The sequence below is a fragment of the Suricata suricatta genome, chromosome 14 (assembly GCF_006229205.1).
Source record: "Suricata suricatta isolate VVHF042 chromosome 14, meerkat_22Aug2017_6uvM2_HiC, whole genome shotgun sequence".
Lineage (NCBI taxonomy): Eukaryota > Metazoa > Chordata > Mammalia > Carnivora > Herpestidae > Suricata > Suricata suricatta.
In genome coordinates, this window is record NC_043713.1 from 4,770,855 (window position 1) to 4,791,206 (window position 20,352).

General features: G+C 37.8%; 1 long non-coding RNA gene across 1 annotated transcript in view; it reads left to right on the top strand.

The window, feature by feature from the left end:
- The window catches only part of LOC115277282, a 42,685-nt gene that overhangs the window by 1,353 nt on the left and 20,980 nt on the right, over positions 1 to 20,352 (top strand). The window lies entirely within an intron of this gene.

Below are 20,352 nucleotides of genomic sequence, written 5' to 3' on the forward strand. Positions count from 1 at the left end.
GGTACCCAAGGCTTTTTCTAGTGCATCACTTCTTACTTTATAATCACTGTAGAATTACTCTTTGAAGAATTTCTTTGCACTGTATATTTATAATTATAAATGTGCGCCCTTAAAAGAATACAGTAATTTCTTAAGATGAAGTATACTCCCGAGTTCTGTATAATTGGAATTGGATGCAGTTTTCAAATGGCCCTGAAAGACTTTGGTGAGATGAAATAAAATCAGAGTAATTGTTGAAAATAATTACTTCTGAAGTAAACAAACAAAACAGAACTCAAAAGTGGGAAGAGAGTGTGAGATCCACATTGCTTACTTTGTGCCCAAATGGCATTATGGACCAGTAAACTACCTACGGGAAGATACAAGTACTCTTACAGAGGGTTTATCTTCTAGACGTGTATTCATTTCCCATAAACTGGAGCATCACTTTTGTTTAACGTACTAGACAGTATTGATCAAACATTATATAATAATCCCTGGAAATACGCCATGTTAGGTAAATATATTTGAATAGAGAAAAAGGTAGCTTGAAAGTCCCTACTAAGCAAATATCATAATAAATGCTTGTAATATCCACCTAAGGAGTTTTAGTGTCTTCCATATGCCAGGCAGTATTTGAAGGGCTTTAAATTTTAACTCATTTAACATAATAACCATATGAGATGGTTTCTCGTGTTATCCCATTTTATAGAAGAGAAAGAGGGCAGATGAATCAGGGAACTTGCTCACGGTCACACAGACGATATGTCACAGCTGAGATCTGAATGCATAAATATGTGTGCAGAGTTCATACGGTCCGCCATGATGTTCAGCATCTCAGGAGCAGAGATTAATACTATGTCTTACATACAGATTCACAAGTCAACTGCCTGCATACCCCAGGGCCATGGTGTATATTTGATATTTTCTTATCATTCCCCAAAACATGCTTTGAGACTTGAATTGTTTCTAATTTAAGTGTTGTATTATACGGTTTCCCCTGAGAGACAGAGCCAAAAGGTTTTTTTCTTTATCATTTTTTATCTTGGCTCTCAGTTTTTATTAATTTATTTGTGTGGGTTTTATCCTGCTTGAATGGATCTCTGAGCTACTTTGGATTTGTGGTTTGACATTTTTCATTATATTTGCAGCTTCTGTGCCATTATCTTTTCAATATGTTTCCTGTACATTCTCTTTCTCTTCACCTTTTGGGACTTAAATTTACTTATATGATAGACCTTTTGGTATTGGTGCAACACTCTTTGTTTCTCTGGTCTTTGTTGTGCTATTTTCCCCCTCTTTGGGTTTTGGTTTGGACATTTTTCTTGATTTAGTTTTAAGTTTACTGATTCTTGTTTCAGGTGGGTCAAGTCTGCTGATGAAACTGCCAAGGAAACTCTTCATCTCTGGCATTTCATTCCATATTTCCTTATAATTTCTATTTCTCTGCTGATATTCTTCATTGGTTCCTGTCTGCTGTCCATCTGGTTCCACTGGATTACTTAATACACTTACAATATTCATACTTCCCAGGCTGAGAGTTTCAGTATCTAGAGTCATTTCCACATCTGGGTCTGTTCACTGTTTTGTTTTCACAATGAGTTGTTTTTCCTTGCCTTTTTTGGTATGTCTCATAATTTTGACTGAACATTTAAAACCATGTAAAGAACACCAGTGACTAAAGTAAACAGAAATGCCCAGAAATGAGCATGCTTCCTCATGTTCAAGGAGATGGCCTTAAGGTGGTCAGGATCCGGGCTAGACTTGGGGGTCATTGCCGCGGTGGTCATGCTCAGTGCATCGGCGTGTCTAGGCTCCTCTAACAGTGGGCTGACACTGAGGTGCTGAGGGTACAGGCTGTGGCCCTGAGGGGGTTTCTAAGTGTTTCTGCCACAGCTCTTAGCGCTTTCTGCACATCTGTGCTACTGGGACGTTCCTTTCCTCCATGTTCCTGCCCACCTCCCATCTGAGGACTTCTGGGGAGTCCCTGTTGCAGGATCCAGCTTCAGGCCTGGGGGTCCAGGCCTCTCAGCTGCCGGCTTCCTCAGCACTGTGGCCTCTGCTCCCCTTGGGCTCTCGTTGTGGGTCCCGTGTAGGGCAGTCCCTCCCCTCACTGCATGGGTGTGGAAACCTGGGCACCAGAGTGTTTCTGGTCCTCCTGAGAGTAGAAGTTTTGATTGTGTTTTCACCTTACTCCAGCCGTGAAGGTTCAAGATTTTTTCCTGCTTCTCCCCAGGAGAAGAGACACATGTTTTTCCTCCAGCCAGACCTTTTTACTTGTGATCTCTGGTCAAGGGCCTTTCTCTTTCTTTGAAAGAAGAGCAGCTTAGGAAGTTGGTGGGGCTTTATTCCATCCTGCTGCTAAACTTGGAACACTGGGATTTGCTCTTCCTCCCTCAGTATCTTGAGCCTTTTGCTTTTAAGAGGGAAAAGGATACTCAAGGAAAGCAGCCATGAGCCTTTCCCACATTGAAGCCAATTCCTGTACCTTTCCATTTGACTGCCCTGCCCGCAGTGATTCCCCTGAGTGTCCATGGGGTCTGACAGCAGATGGAACTCCCCAGGGATCTGGAGTTTCCATGTTTCCAAAGGTGTTACTCAAACCCACACTCAGCCTGTAGCAATTTATCCAAAATGTAGGTGCATTCTTTCCCACTCATGTGGTGACCACCACTTCATCCCAAGCACTGACCTTTGCAGGATCCAGTTCATGGATCCTGTCTGTCTTCATGGGGATCTGTCTTCTCTTGAATTCCAGGCTACTTGCTCTCTCTACCTCAAGGCTATTATAAGTACAAAAACAGTTGAGATTTCTTATCATCAGGGTAGGAGAGCTGCTTCTCCTATCTTTATATGTCTTTAGCAGAAAGACAGGCTTTGTATTTTAAGGAGCCAAACATCAGGTAAATATTGTCAAACTCTGTCATTTTCCAAGCTTTGCCACATCCATGGAGCTTAAGAATGGAGGTACCAAACTTTAGAATGAGAATTTTGTGTGCTATGTTAATTAGAATAAATTAAAAACATTAAGATAAATGAGTGACATAGACAAAATCCTTCTTAAAACTAAAGTATACCTTTACTTAAAAAATACAAATAAAGTTATGCATATGTCCCAAGCTTTTAACCAAATTGATTGGCTCTCCAGTCACTTTTCATTGGATGTTTCATCCACAGATCCACCTAAGCTGTAACCAAACAATGTGGCAATAAATCACCCAGATCAGAGCTTAAAATGTTTACTCCTAAGATTTGTGTCTCACAGTAGAAATAAATTTTGACCTCGTTAGCTGAGGAAGATAGATACATTATTATATTAAAATTTATGTTTTCTTATGTTTGACCTTTAAATATCTTTATCTGTTTTATATACTCATTTCTTCTTTTCTTAACCATCTAAAAGATAAAAAATGCATTTCATACTTCATTAAACTATACATTAGGATTTATGAGGTTCAGGATTAAGGTGACATTATTATGAATAAAAAGATGAAAGCATAATAATTACCCACTATTAAAACACAACCTAAACAGCTATGTAAATAAACATAACCATCGTTCCCATTTCTGTTGAAGAGCAGCTTTATTAATATATTTTCTCTTTTAAAGAGCTGTTCTTCTCAGGTTTTAACTTGGTTTTATTAGGAAAAAATTCTGATAACCTTAGTCTGTGGTAAGTACACATTCTAAGTATAATCTGGGGAGAAGAGGAAGTTTACATAAATTATGATGCTTTATGGCATCATAGTTGTGACGGGTTCCCACAGGCAGTGCAAGGCTCACACCTTCATGTCTCCTCCTAATGGATACTTCATTCTTCCCTTTCCCCCTCTTTACAGAATTAGCTAGCAGCGAGCAGGCACATAGCAGGAAAGAACGGTAGTTCCTACTCAAAACTGCTAATTTCATTGTAATCAAATCAAATACATCTTCTGATCTCTACATTATAATGCCCAATTAGCAGGACCTAGAGTAGAAAGTAGAAGAAAAATTGGCAATTCCAAGCCACTCACAGTAAAGTCATTTAATCTCATTTGTTAGCAGTTTTGCTAACCTACACCCAAACTGCTAAACTGGAAGTTCTTGTGTGAGAAACAGGTGAGTCTGGCGCCCGTAGTTTTGGAAGCCAGGTATGTTACTTAAGATCATATAAACTCCTTGCTGCCAAGGACAGTGATATGTCTGAACACCCAAGGTATGCCTTGTACAAAACTGGAACTCAATACAAGTTCATTCAGTGAATGTATTAATAATGACACCCTGAAATTTCCATGCAAAACTTAAGGGTGTTAATATTTTGTCATATTTTTTAAATTACCCATTCATCATTCATAGATACTCTCTATTGTGTGACAATGTGTAAGGTGATGAAAAACCTTAATTAATTCTGAGTTTGATGCATATTTGTATAAAATTGCATTTCTCAATCACACCCTCAGCCCAGACACCTGAGCCAGCATTGCCATCATGAGTTAACGTTAATTCTACTCTCTTATGTCCTAATTTCAGATGCCATTCCTCAAGGAAGTTGTAGCTGGGCACAGGAAATGCTAGCTCAACAGAAAGCCGATGGTTGATTTCATTGAAATGTGATTTCATAGAAATCACATGTAAATAACTTTACAGCAACAAAAAGTTCTTGAAAAAAATTGTTAAAAAGGAAGCGGTCAAGCAGTTACTGTACTATATTTTTGAATGGATAGTTTTTACTGTGAAGTCTATTGCGAATCTTACCATGGTGTAGTTCAGTCCTTCCCAATGACATGAGTTGTCAGTCGTCATGTAATCTACTAAAGTGGAATCCTTTTCTGAGGGAAAAAGAAAAAAGAAAAGAGGAAATAGTTTTTATTTAATCCTACTAACCAAGGCTGTGATAAGCTGATAAAAAAAGGGGAGAAATTGAACTTCTCAGAAAAAATCTAGTAATAAATGGGTCACAATGGGATAGAAAAGGGGAAAAAAATGGGAAGCAGACAGAAATTCAGCAGGAATTGTTGTGTATCAAAAGGTACCCACTTTAAAAATGGGAAGCAGACAGAAATTCAGCAGGAATTGTTGTGTATCAAAAGGTACCCACTTTCCAGTCTTGCTGCAAATTTCCATTTGCAGAAAGTTCAAACATTGAACCTGATACTCTGAATGAAAGGTATGACTTCAGACAAAATTTACAAGCTGTTTTATTGCTCATGGAAAAGGACAATCCTTATTGCTCATGGAAAAGGACAATCCTTCAATTTCTATGCCAACTCCCTTACTGGGTAGGAGGTGGCATCCCTTGTTCATATGAGATTTTAAAAATCATGCTTCTTAGTAAAGAATATTTGTCTTTCATTAGCTTGTTGTTTTTAAGACATAAAGAGCATCTCTTTTCCATAAAAGAATGATTAATTTGATGTATTCCACAGGTATTTTTCCATAAATATGATGCTAAGTATTTTCTACCTCATATAATATGCATTCAAGTTATTTTATAGACACAATTTATTTTAAAGGGGAAGTCCCAGCTGGAATTCATAATTGTTTGCCAGTAAAATGAAAAGTTGCATGTTGCTAAAAATTTACCTAAGCAGTTACTTCAAAAGTCAAAGGAATAATTATCCAAAGATTAAATAACTCATAAGTATCTCACTGCGAACATAGGAGTGCAAGAAAACCCATACACTAAAAATACATATTTCAGCATGTTTTCTCCAAATTCATATGTAGATGAATATTAGCTAAAAAGCATTTTAAGAACTCATACATCTTAAAGGGTAAGAAATAAAAATTATGTTCATTGTCTTAACTGTAAAACACCACATTTTAGGTTCTTATGCTTGGTTCTTCAGGCTTTAGGAAAACAAAATTAATGCCCCAGCTTTTCATTTCTTCTCTAGTTCTGGTTACTTTGGCTGTCTGAGTGGGATCCTTTGATGTTGCAAAAATGTCACTTTCAGATGTGACTCTGGTATGTACTTGGGACCTCCATCTTCAAGAATTCCATTAACACACACACACACACTTCAGAAACTGAAAACGTTAAAAAAGAAGAATCACAATATTGTCTTTACCTCTCAGAAAGAATATTAAAGGTGATCCATCTTATAACCCACACTTTCATTTTGTAAAACATTTTCTTTTCCTAAATTTTGTCCATGAGAGCTTTCCAGCAGGCTGATGTGCAACAAATCCTAAAAACTCTGCTAGATGCCCAGCCCCAGGATCATGCAAAGTTCTGGGAAAACAGAATGAAATCTTAGACTGCTCTAGATTGATGTAATGACACAGGATAGGTCCTCTAATATGGCTTCGGAACTCAAGGCCCTTGCTCGAGTCAGACTGACTCTCTTGATGCGTTTCTGGCTTCAGATGGGTTATTTTAGGGGAGGCTTGGTAACTCCGTCAATTAAGCATCAGACTTTGGTTTACATTTAGATCTTATCACTTGTGAGTTTGAGCCCCGCATCAGGCTCTGTGTTGACAGCTGGGAGCCTGGAGCCTGCTTTGAATTCTGTGTCTGCATCTCTCTGCCCCTCCCCTGCTTGTTTCTCTCTCTCTCTTTCTCAAAAATAAATAAATAAATATTAAAAATGGGTTATTTTAGGTGTCTTACAGAATAAAATTATGCTACACAGTTATTTTGCTACCTCTACACACAGCTCAATAGTCACAGAAGGACTGGACCAGGTAGAATCAAAAGATAATCCAAACTTGTCTTTCTCATGTCTCGCCTGTCTGTCTGCTCCCTTTTTGCCGAAGATGACTTCTTCCAATACAGACTGAAACGCCTTCTGGTCTTTTTTTCCATTAAGATGTGGGCAACCACAAGAATTGTCGGGTTCCCTACTTCCATTTTCAAAGGGACTAAAGCTGTTACAGCCAATAAATGTTCTAATGGTACATATTTAAATATAATTTAGCAATAGAGAAATGTATTTTGGAATCACCAGGGCATTCCAGTTCTCACCAAAATGAAAAGAAGTGTAACAATAATTTACATCATACAAATTTTCTTTGGATAGTTTTATGGTAACAACAAAGACAAAATGTTACTATTATTATTATTATTCCCATATTAAAGACATAACAGACTAAGACACCTTATGGCAGTGGTCTTCATTATCTGTATAGTGAGTGTGGAACACGGAATATAAACATTAAATGTTTGACTACAATGTGCTTTCTTAAAACTAGAAAATACTCTGTGCTCAGATGTGTCAATGTGTACTTAATTTTATGTATGATTTTGCTCTGTTCTCTTTTGATCATTTGATCCAATGTTCCAAATGTTCCTCATTCAATGGTCTGTTTCTTCCCAGAACTGCTAAGATAAAACAAAGGAGGCCCACTTAACTTTAAATTTCAGAATTACATATGAATAATTTTTTGGTAGAACTATCACTCAAACATCGATGGGCTATCCTCACAATATTTCTGCAAAACATCATCCTGCAATTCTTTTTTTTTTTTAATGTTTATTTCCTTTTTGAGAGAGACAGAGTGTGAGTGGGGGAGGGGAAGAGAGAGGAGGAGACACAGAATCCGAAGCAGCTCCAGGCTCTGAACTGTCAGCTCAGAGCCCAATGCGGGGCTTGAACTCATGGAACCGTGAGATGATGACCTGAGCCAAAGTCAGGATGCTTAGCCTACTGAGGCACCCAGGTACCTGTGACCTGCAATTCTAATGAATTAGATGCCACATGCTCATATTTGCCACATCTGGCACCTTACCTGAGGCACACCAAATTCTGGTCTCCTCAGGTGTTAAGTTCAACCAGTTCGTGCCCTAGTTCACCTTCGTGTTAGGTATGTGATATCAGTGGGGGACTTTGTATTGTCCTGAGGCAAGTACCATAGGTGCATTGGGAATTCTGTCATCCTATGATTGCTTTTCCGAAACTGAAGCAGGAATTCTATCTTTCCATTTTCAACAATAAGACGAACCAAGTAACTGGTGACGAGTATAGCAAAATATGAGTTTCTGTGTAAACATCACGAGCAGCAGTGGCACATTTTCTTGAAGCTACATGTTTCATCCTGCCACAGTGTCAAACTCAGTGCCTCTTCCTACAGCCTGTGGGGAATGGATATGTTTGCCCTCGTTACTCCTGACAGTTTTATCGCTCTTTATCAAATATTTAATAAGAAGGACATTTGATTGTTTACATTTTTCATCAAGCTTGTAATGTTTTTCTTTCTACCGAATGTGAGGGCAAATGGATACACCATGGGTAATTTTCCACAACACGCTCATATCCCTTAGGGCTTTATGCATGTTAAAAATCTGGATAGATCAAAACTCAAGAACAGGTCCTCAACCTTTCTTTTGGTGTGAATAGCTTTATTTACCAGCCCAGAAATAATAAATGTAACCAAGAAATTGACATCATACTTCATATTTTTTTGTCCCCCTGTAGCTTCTAGTGCACCTTTACCTATGTTTGATTTAATCCATCAACTCCGTACTAGTGAAGTGAGTATCACTCCATTACAGCAGAGTTAATTTTATTCCTTAAATTAAGAAGATCAGGAGTGCCTGGGTGCCTCTGTCGGTTAAGCCTCGATGTTGGCTCAGATCAGATCTCACATTCGTGAGTTTGAGCCCTGCGTCAGGCTCTGTGCTGACAGCTAGCTCAGAGCCTGGAGCCTGCTTCCGGTTCTATGTCTCCTTCTCTCTCTGTCCCTTTCCCTCTCATACTCTGTCTCCCTCTGTATCAAAAATAAACAAAACGTTAAAAATTAAAAAAAAAAAAGAAGCTCATACCCTTGTAGGTCTGCTCAAAGTCTGTGGGGGTATTCGCTTGGAAAAGGCAACCATTGCTGGGCGAGGAAGAAGATGAAGAAAGCACCCCTGGTTAAACTTGTCAGCACCAAGACAGCTCTGAGATGTGAAGCACATACTGGCTTTTACTCTCTGTTAGTACGTGACAGTGTTTCTTGCCTACATTTGCCTCATTTAGGGTTATAGGAAATTCATTGCGGAATTTAGAGAGTAATAGGGCAAAATTATGTCAAGATTGCAATTTTCAAGGCTTTCTTTTTTTAGAGCAGTTTCGGGGTTGACAGAAAAATTGAGAGGAAGGTAGAGAGACTTCCCGTGTATCTTCTATTCCAACACATGCACAGTCTCCTCCATGGTCAACATCACTCATCAGATGGGGTATTTGATACAATGGACTGAACCTACAACGACACATTAGAATCACCCCAAACTATAGCTTACCTTAGTGTTCACTTTTGGCGTCGCATATTCTATGGGTTTGGACAAAGTGTGTAATGACATGGTAAACATCATTGATTATATAAAGAGTGCCTCTTCCACCCTAGCAATCCTTGGTTCTCTGCTTATTCATCCTTCCCTGATACCCAATCCTGGGACAACTCTGTTCTTTTTACTGTCTCCATAGTTTTGCCTTTTCAAGAATGTGATATGGCTGAAATGATACATTATGTAGCCTTTACAAAGTGGCTCCGTTGACTTACAGATATTCATTTAAGGATTCTTCCATGTGCCTAAAGGTTTAATAGCTCATTTCTTTTTAGCACTGAATAATATTCCATTGTCAGTATGTACCATAGTTTATTTATCCATTGTCCTATTAATGACTACCTGTGTTGTTCTATACTTTAGTAATTATGAATAAAGTTGCTATAAACATCTATGTGCAGGCTTTTATGTGGATGCACATTTTCAACTCCTCAGGTAAATACCAAGAAGCATGACTGTTAGGTCATATAAGAGTATGTTTAATTTTGTAAGAAACCATCAAACTGCCTTCCAAAGTGGCTGCACCATTTTGCGGCCCCTCCCATTAAAGAAAGAGAATTTCTGTTGCTGCACATCTTCACCAGCATTTGATGTTGTCAGGGTTCCGGATTTTGAACATTCTAATAGGTGTATAGTGATATCTCATTGTTGTTTTAATCTGCCTTTCCCTCGTGGCATATTATGTGGAGCATCTTTTCATATACTATTTGCCATCTGTCTATCCTCCTTGGTGAGGTGTCTGTTAATTTTTGGCTCATTATTTTTGTCAGGTTGTTTATCTTCTTATTGTTGAGTTATAAGAGTTCTTTGTATATTTTGGATAACAGTTCTTAGTATGACGTGTCTTTTACAAATAGTTTCTCCCAGTCTGTGGCTTATTTTCTCATTCTCTTGATATGGTCTGTTCTGTTTCATAGACAGCCATGTTCTCCACATAAATTCATATGGTGGAAGGGGCAGGAGATCTCACTGGGGTTGCATTTATAAGGGTATGAATCCCATTCATGACTGCTCTTCCTTTTTCACCTAATCATCCCCCAAAGGGCCCACCTCCTAACACCATCACATTAAGCATTAGCATTTGAAGTAGCTGCAGAATGGCACATGCATTGCCATTCTTTCTTAAAAGGTGTTGTGTTCCCCAACCTCTCTTTCTCCAGTCAAACTAGCCAAGTTCTAATAATGGCTCTCTCAGTGTCTGCCCACAGATGCCTTGCATTCCCTTAATTTTATGATCTGTATAAATCTATATCTCTCTGGCTGTTGCTTGAAAGGCATTGGAATATCATGCTGACTCAAGAAAAGAATTCAGTATTAGTCATTACAATATGGTGAACCTGACACTTAGGACCAACTAGAAAGTCCTCCCACCCAGAGAGAAGACAGCAACAACCAAGGCATAATTTGGATGGCAGTCTTTAAACTCCTTTGAGGCTATTTAAACTGTAAGTATCTCCTTAATTTCTTTGAATGTTGAATACACTGAAACATCATTTACTGCCAGGTTGACCATCCACTTTGATCCACATGTTTCCACTGATATCAATGAAATTCCTACAAATCCCATTAATCAACTTACAATCACCCCAGTCTGTCTTTCCCAGAAAGTCATGTCTTTGTCACCATCCTTTTCAACGTTAATTATGCTATGATAACTTGTTATTTAGATGAATTGTGTAGTAGAGTTTTGGTAAAACCATCTTTGTAAACTCCTACTACTTTGAGTACACCTGTTTGTGGTTTTGTTTGTGCCTGTATCAGGGTTACATAAACTTGAAATATATCTGTAGATGTTCTTAAAGATCATGCCCCTGAGTTGAAAGACTACATCTTATAAATTTGAGAATTGTGTCATGAAATGCATCTTATCACATTGACTTCTCAAAAAGAAAATGGTATAAAACTCTTGGTCTTGCTGTATGTCTGAAAAGTGAGGTACATTTGGAGCCATTATCAATATTATCATAAGTAAGGTATTGTACTTAACAGACCAGGTGAATATGATGACTGTTGAGGTGACATTCTGCAGCCAAATTGATGTCCTATTTTGTAGGTGCTGACTGCTGGAAAGAACATTGGTGAGCTCTCTCTCAGAGTGGAGACACTTTATCAAAGAAGATGCAGCACAGTATGAGGTGCTGAGAAGTGCTAGGAGAGGATAGAAATGTAATTTTCGACTCATTGTTTGGCCACTGCTTCTTTGGGAAATAATCTGCTTCTGCCTCTTCAGCTTGCTTTCCTAAGTGAGACATGGAGTAATCTCAGGGTCTTTCAAGGTGTGGCTCATCCAAAATGAGTCAGCATTCTTCTCTTGAAGTGGCTGTGTGAAAGAGGAAGAAGTGTGGGGACAAGATGTTCTGAAGATTATTTCTGTTCATTGTCTTTGGCTCAGTTTGCCATCATTCTCTGTGGTGACAGATGATTGCAGATCTATTATAAATGTCTGAGCTTTAGTTAAATGTGAGCTGGGTTTCTCAGGGTTTCTTTTGTAACATCGCTGTGTGATATGTGGGCCCCTCACCCCAGCTCATAGCAGCCCAGAGGAGAGAGTAATAGAAACTGCATATGTTTTTCATTTATTTTGTGAAGTTGTGTTCAAGTGAGACGTGAGATTGGCTAAAGATCTCCTTTCTGTCTTCTTTATGAACATATCACCATTTCTAATAAAAAGGGACTGAATTATAAATACGATACTTTAAGAATACTGAAAAGCCGAGGCAGCCAGTCATCTTTACAGACAGGAAATAGCATTATCATTGTGCTGTTGGCTTCTGAAAGTGCAGCCTACCTGCAAAAAGTCTGCAGCAATAGAAAGGTATGAATGATGTTTACACCAGAAGCAAGATCGTGTCAGGTGGTCATTGTAATCCTCCCAGGCCTTTGCAAACTATGAATCCACCTATGTTGAAGGTACCATTATTTGTGTTTATAGCTGTGAGTGACTGCTTTAGACGAACGGCATGGTTATTTCATCAAGCATCATTATATTTGGACACATTGAAGTCCTATGTGAAGAATGTGTACTTTGCGTTAGGGGTTCTCAACTGGCCAATTTAGTGGTGGAGCTGGGGGTCAAGGAGCTCCTGTCAGAATCACCTGGTGATGTCTTTAAAAATTACACATGCCCAGGCTTGACTATAGACTTTCAGAACCAGAATACCTGAAGGTGAACCTGTTCATGTTTATTTTCAGATCACACCTCTCAACAATGATTTATTAAAGTTGTACCAACCATGAAAATGACCTTAGAAAGTTATGTGTTGGAAATATAGTCAACAGGTGCTTTAGCCAATGATGAGCTGGGAAAAGTGAGAACATGTATAATTCTAGATGAAATGCATCAACCTTCTCAAAATTCCTATAAAGTGATAAGACAGGGAGGAAGCACCAAGAAAATGTGAATAAGATGAAGAGCCATAGAGTAGAATGAGAACTCAAAGCAGTTTTGCTGTGGGGCATTGGACTGTGAGTGAAGGATTTTGGTGGTTTTATTGACTGGAGATGTTGAGGGAAAGCTCAGATCAGACTCAAGAGGAAAAGCTGAGAAATAGCACCCCTCTTCCATCTGACACCCAGAAGTAGATGCTTTGGGTAAGGGCAAACTGGATTAAACCACACCCTTTTACAGGTTTTTTTTTAGCATTATTTTGTGTGCTTTGAAAAGTCTTGGAAAACCTTAAATCTTGAACACGGCTTGAGGTTGTCCTGAAATAATATCCCCACAGAACCGATAGTAGCAAACTCAAAATACTAGGTACTCTACTTTCATTGTGAGCCTTACGTTATTTCTACAAATATGTCTTTTGTGGTTTTGTCCAACACAGAGTCAAAAATAGGCACATAAGCAATCCTTGAATAAAAATCAGCAAAAATAAATAAATAGATTTATAAAGAGTGTGTTAAGAGAAGTTAAAAGTGAGTTCAAATATATATAAAGTGAAAATTATAGAAGGAGATAATGCAGATTAAATGCATTTCAAATTAAATTCTAAGAAGTAATGCAAACGTGTAATGAAAACTCCTTATAAGAGTTTCAAAACTTATTAGACATGGTTGAAAAATGAATTTATGAGACATAAGCTAGATCAAAAGGAATTTCCCAGGGAACAAAGGAAGAGGCAAAATAATGAAAAATAAGGCAGTGAGAAGGGGGCATACAGATAAGAGAGTATCTGGTATTATTTTCATGGAAGTCCAAGAGTGAATAAAAGAGAATATGGGAGCTTTGCTCTGAAGCCAATATGAAAGGGTCTACTTTAGACTGATGAAATTTGATTTCATAGTATCTCTGGGTGAAAAAACAAAATATTAAGAAGAAGGTGGCAAACAGAGGGTAACTCTAACTTAATTTAACTGCATGAAATAACATTTTGTGGTATTTAACAAATACTGAATTAAAATACACATAACCGGGGTGCCTGGGGGGCTCAGTCAGTTAAGCATCTGACTCTTGGCTTTGACTCAGGTCATGCATGGTCTTGTGGTTCATGAGTTCAAGTCCTGTGTGGGGCTTCACACCAACAGTGTGGAGCCTGATTCGGATTCTCTCTCTCTCTCTTTCTCTCTCTCTCTCTCTCTCTCTCTCTCTCTCTCTATTCATCCCCTGCTTGTGTGCTCTCTCTCAAAATAAAGAAAGAGACTTAAAAAATTACATAGCACTAGTAGTATCTATGTTAGAAGGAGATAAATGGAGTTAGTGTTCTCAGTTTCTCCTATTGTTCTGGGGGAGTGTACAGATATTGATTAAAATAAAATTTTGAGACATCAAACGGCTGTCTCTAGTTTATGTAATAGAAATGAGAATGTATTACTTTTAAAAAAATATAATAACTTTTTTAAAAAATGTAAAAGAAGGCAAGGGAGGGGAGAAACAAGATACATATCATAAGTATATATTAGTTTTAAAAATCTTACTATAAATTATTTATAAGTGATCTTTCTAAAACACAAGGATACAGAGAAGCTAGAAGTAAAACAGTGAAACCAGACATGCCAAGAAAATGCCAAAGGAGAAAGCTAGTGTAAATAGATTCTTATCTGATAAAATTGGCTTTAGGGCAAAAAAGATTACTGGACATAAAAAATATGTTACTACATAATGAAAAAGGATTCATCTTCACCAGAAATATAAAGCAGTTTTAATAGTGTATTCTTCTAATCATATAGTCTCAAAATGGATCAAGTAAAAATTTATAGAACAACAAGGGAAAATAAACCACTCCTAAATCATGACTGAGGAAACCAATGGAGAGAAACATTCAGGGAGGACACAGGTGTTTGAAACAATGAAGTTAGCAAACATCTCTGGAAAACCTGTGTGTTTTTCTAAGGCACATGAAATATTTATAAATATCCACACTATATGAAGTTCTGAATGATAGTGTACTATTGGCAGACCCTGGTGACGAGGCTGTACCTCAGGTGATAGAGAAGAGAAACAATGAGTACTGCTTTTTAAGCTTTTATAATGGTGATATCACAAATGAATTGTTTTACATCAAAACATTTGTTGTCGTGGGAAAGCTGGATGTGATTATAACGCCGTGCCACTTAACAGAGCTTAGCCACCATGTTGCAGGGACTTCTGGTCATTCCCTTAGTGTGCAATATCTACACACGCATGCACGCACACATCCCTACAGACACAAATACACATCCTCACTGTAAACATCACATATTCGAATCTGATCTTCTTATCTCAGACAACTGCGAAGAGCAGAGTTTTTCTCTGTTTTTCTTTTAACGGGGAGTTAATGATCACAACATTTGACTGCTTTCTCAGGTCACTAATCATCTAAGAAAAGATCTTACGTGATGGAGTTCTTTGCAAGCATATTCTCAACACATTTCATATTTAAATAATGGCTACTGATAATGATGTCCTTATAACACTTCTGATGGTGTTTCTCATTTGAAACTCTGATAGCGTCTGGCCCACATACAAATCCTGTGTAGAAGTTAGTGAGGGCCTGCCAAAGAGGTTAGGGTGGGAATCGTGTTGACAGATGGTTGGGAGCGCATTTTCAATTACAGAAAGCAAGGAACTAATGGATAAAGAGAGTATAAATAAAAGGTTACTGGAAACAGGTATTTTATTCAGAAGTTGTAGCTTCTAATCATGGAGTAAACACACAAATATGAATAACATAGATAATAATTCAAGCAAAAGCCTTTTATTTCCTTTGGAGCAAACTTTTTAGTCTCATTTGGAATTTGAAAGAGACATTTCCTCTAGGAAATTCCAGAGTTTGAAGTGTTTACCTCCTGAGATTTCTTCTCTTTTTCTGTTCTTTGTTCTTTTCCTTTCTAAGAAATATTGGTAGTAGTTACTACTTTGAGTTAAATCCGTTTAAGTCAGTACTCTCTTCTTTCCCTCTCTTTTTCTTCTTCATTCATTATGTGTCATACTTAACCATTATAAACTTTATAGCCACTTGATTCATTGTTAGAGTTTGATCTAAATATTCCTATACTCAAGAGTAAACACCTTCTTTATATTCATTGAAGCCACACAGGTACAGGTAGAGAGAAGGAAAGCTGGGGGGTGAGTAACCTTTGAGTTTAGTGTTTGAAATAGTTGGGAGGGGTGGGTTTTCAAGGATGATGTCATGGAGGATTCTTTCCTTGTCTCCAAGGTCATGTGTTGAGGAAGCTGACCAAGCAGGCCAATTTTTCTGAGTCGGTAATAATCTCTCGTTTTGCAAAATCAAGCTTAAAAAAAAATTTACAGATTGAAGATTTATAACGTAGTGCCTTGCAGGAGGCCAGGGGCTAAGGAATGAGTGAAGATTCTATCTCAGAATATCAGGGTTAGAATTTTGTCTTCTAGACTTTATACATTTGGGGTAACCACTAACCTCAACACATCTCAGTTTTTAAATCTGTAAAAATAGTGATATCCTACAGGGGCACACATCTATGATCACATAGTAGAAGCACTAAAAATGGCCAGTGGAGGGGCCCCTAGGTGTCTCTGTGCTTTGAGTGTCTGACTTTGGCTCAGGTCATGATCTCAGTCTTATGAGTCTGAGTCCCACAACAGGGACTCTTAACACATAGCTCACTTAAATCTTCTGTCTCCCTCTCTCTCTCTCTCTCTGTCACTTCCTCACTCATACTCTATCTCTCAAAAATAAATAAAATATTAAAAAAATAAAACATTTAAAAAAATAGTCAGTGGAAATTTTTATGAGGTGTTCCTGGTGACAAATTCCTTTTTCCCATCAGTCAATCTTTCTTTTGTGCTCACTGCTGTTGTTGTGCTTTGTGCATACATCTAATGTTGCTTCTGTCTTCTAGTAAAAACAGGGATAATGGTATCTATCACAAGAGGCCTCTGTGATGGTTAAATGGGGAAAACAGTAAAGTTCTCCCCCATGAGCTGGGCACGAGGCCAGTCACCAGCAGGTTCCAGGAATGGCCAGGGCTGCTGCTTCTAACTGTCCTATTATGGTCATGTTTCTGTTATTTATGCATTTCCGTTTGCGTGCCTTGCCCTTTGAAAACAGACACTAAGTGTCATTCAACTGTGACACTTATTTTGAACCACCAAACAAATCTCGATTCTTAAAGTTATGGTTTATGGATTATTGTGTCCTAAGCAAGAATAACCTTCCCTAGGAGGGATCAGAATTGCTGGGACAGAATGCAGAGGATGTAATCATTGGCAGGTCTGAGATTTGCTGACTGTATCCAAGCCACATGGCACATCTCCAGGCACCATGCAGTTCAAGATGTTCAATATTTTAGCCACGCAGGAGAAGCGGGTGGTGGAATGATAGAGCCCAGCGCTTAATTGTTTTTACACTGTCATTTGAATGCAAGCTGGCTTTCTAAGATAGACATCCTTTTATATCAACAAAGGGCAGATTTCACGGACAAAAATGAGTGCTAAAACCACTACCTTAGAGAATCGTTACAGTGTTAATGTTTCATTGATGCTTGATGCTGCTTTCTATCAGCTGTGGAGCATTTACAAAAGCATGGGGGCCATAATCTAATGTTCAGGCGGAATGTTATCTATCATCTTCTCCAGGGACAAGGTGGGAGTGAACACAGATTTTACTTTAAGCTACATACAGGGGCCAAATGAGTCAGACTGCATTGGGAGGCAAGTTTTACTGAAAGTGTTCTTATTAAATGTTGATACACAGAAAGAATGTAATCACAGAGATATTTTAGTTTGACTATAAATCAGTCATCTGAAGACAACCTGACCTACAATTCTAGGATTTTTTCCTAGCAGGTAAGAAATTAATAAAATGCTTTAATAGCAAATTTAACAAGCATATCAGTGCTAAATTTTAAGGTAGGAGTATATATTTGCTTGTGTTCTGAACAGAAGCTCTAACATTAGCTCACACATGCATATATACATCTTAATTTTTATATTATGCCAGAATGATTTATTTTTCTATAAAAATGTATCTAATAGTTAGAAAAAGAAAGGAAGAAAGCAAAGAAAGAGGGAAAAGAAAAAATTGCTTACAGAATAAAATGAGAAAATAGGAAATACTACTCAAGATATAATAATATAATGTTTTATTTTTCTAATTTAATGTTTATTTATTTCTTTATTTATTTATTTTGAGAGAGAATGAGAAGGAGAGAGAGAGAGAGAGAGAGAGAGAGAGAGAGAGAGAGAGAGAGAGAGAGAGAGGAAGAGAATCCCAAGCAGGCCTTGGGCTCAGCGCAGAGCCCAAGGTGAGGCTAGATCCCATAACCAAGATCATGACTTGATCCAAAATCAAGAGTCATGTGCCCAATTGAGTTATCCACGTGCGCCAACATTATGGAGTTTGAAATAAAGCTTATTCTTTTAGGCTAACATGTGTATATGCCACAGAGAGATATTCAGAAATATGCATATATCCAATAATAAATTGATCAAATGGAAGTATGAAGTCTCAAGAAACAGTACTTCTGTTTTGCTCCCTGTGTTAAAATGTTTTTTTTTGTTGTTGTTGTTAAAGATGAATGAACAGCTTTAGGATTCTTTTAACTCTAAATAATAACGTAAAAGAGCCTAACATGGGCCATCATGCCAGACTGCACACACAGGCTCACATTTGTTATTAAGTATTGAACAATTTAAAATCACCAAGGAGACCTTGTTTGGTCACACATGATTATAACTGATGCATTTACTGAGGACCACAATGCTTTATGAGCTATTGAGATGCATTTGTAATTATGCCTCCCCCTCCCCAAAATCCCCAAATCTGCCTGTGTTTTTTAAGATAAAAGTTCTCTTTTCCCATTATCCTTAAAGATTTATGAGGCAGAATGACTGTGGGACTCATAACACACAGTTTTAAAAGGCTAACCGGGTGATTATGGCCATCAACCGCAGTTTAAGGAATCATAGTTCAAATACAATGAAAACTGTTCTTTGAGTGCACACTCTCTTTCTGTTAGCGTTGAAGTTTTATATGGTCCCTCTGGGAACAAGAAATTCTCCAGTCTCTTAGTGGAACTGGGGGTTACCCACACCCTTTCTAAATTTTTCCAAGTTTTAGCTAGAGGAAAAAAAAATGACAACAAAAAAGGACCGTGGATCCTCATTTCAGAGAGTCCACATTTGTGAAATCACTTCCTTGAGAAAATTTATTTGTAGGCCCCCGATCAGTAGTGGTGGTGCTTTTTGATCATTCTGTGGCATGTGCTGAGTGGTAAAAACTTGGAGTCACCAACCACACACATTCGCAGCGGCAAGTGCACAGAGCCACAGCCTACCTTCCTGTTTCAGCTCTAACACTGCAAACACGTGTTCTGCTCTTAGTTTATTTAGTGTTACTATTTCTCAATTTTGTGCTTTTGGTTGGTGATATGCACTTAAAATGGCATCCAAGTGTTCTGCAGAAGTGATGTTTAGTGTCCCTAGGCTCAAGAAGGCTGGCTTTAGTGAATCAATAACAGGTTTAAAAAACTCTTTAAACAGAAACATATGTAAAACAAGTTTATATATTAATCTATAGAGAAAATGTGAGTAGAAGCTCGCAGGAACCTAGCCCTACATTTCTGTTGGGAGTGATGGTTCGGTGCTCACTCATTTGGCATTCATAATGACTTGAATGCAAACCAATTATATATATCAAATAAATTTACCTCACATCTTAAATTAATCTAAGTATAATTTGATGGCTTGTTGGTGATTCTTAAAGACTCTTCAGGATTTAAAAAAAAACAGTACAATGAGAAATTTATGTAAAACTGTAACTTCACTTGAATAAATGTGTATTTTCATCTGTAAGAATTGTGCATATATTACTTTAAATTCATCCTATTTATAAAAGAATGGTATTTTATATTTATATGTAGTTTAATAATAATCATTATCATGGAGTGGTAACAATATTTGTTGAAAATTGGCAGGGTTCAGGATAGTGCGTAATGATGTAATAGATATTTCCACTTAATCTTTGCAACAGTTGTAGACCTTTTTATTAACTCTATTATATAGGTGAACATATTAAGACAAAGAGGTTTAGAGGCTTGACTCAGGCACACTGCTAGCAAAAGACAGATCTAGAATTATATATGCATTATTTATAAATATGCACATATACTAAACCAAGTAGATTAAACCCGGGGCCCTTGGATGGTTCAGTTGATTAAGCATCCAACTCTGGATTTTGGCTCATGTCATGATCTCATCAGAGTTTGTGGGATTGAGCCCTGTGTTGGGCTCTGTGTGACAGTGTTGGAGCCTGCTTGGGATTCTCTCTCCCTCTGTCTCTGCCTGTCCTCTGTTCATATTCTCTCTCTCTCTCTCTCTCTCTCTCTCTCTCTCTCTCTCAAAATAAATAAATATTCTTACATAAAACACACACATATTGGAATATTGACTTGTTTGATGTCTATCACCTTAGTAGAATGGAAACCAAATATAAGGGGATCTCTAATTTTCTTCCTGATGTTGGCTTCCTTGGGACCTTGTATGAAGCCTGGGAGATGAGCATTCAGTATAGAATCAAACTCATACTTTGGTGTGTGTTGCATAGAGAGCATAGTTTGAGCCATAAGAGCCCAATATTATACCACATTGTCACAAAGGTAAACAAGTGCTAGGTGTGTTGTAAAATGAGAAGAGTGTTCAATCCTCCCTCTGGCAATAAATAATTGTC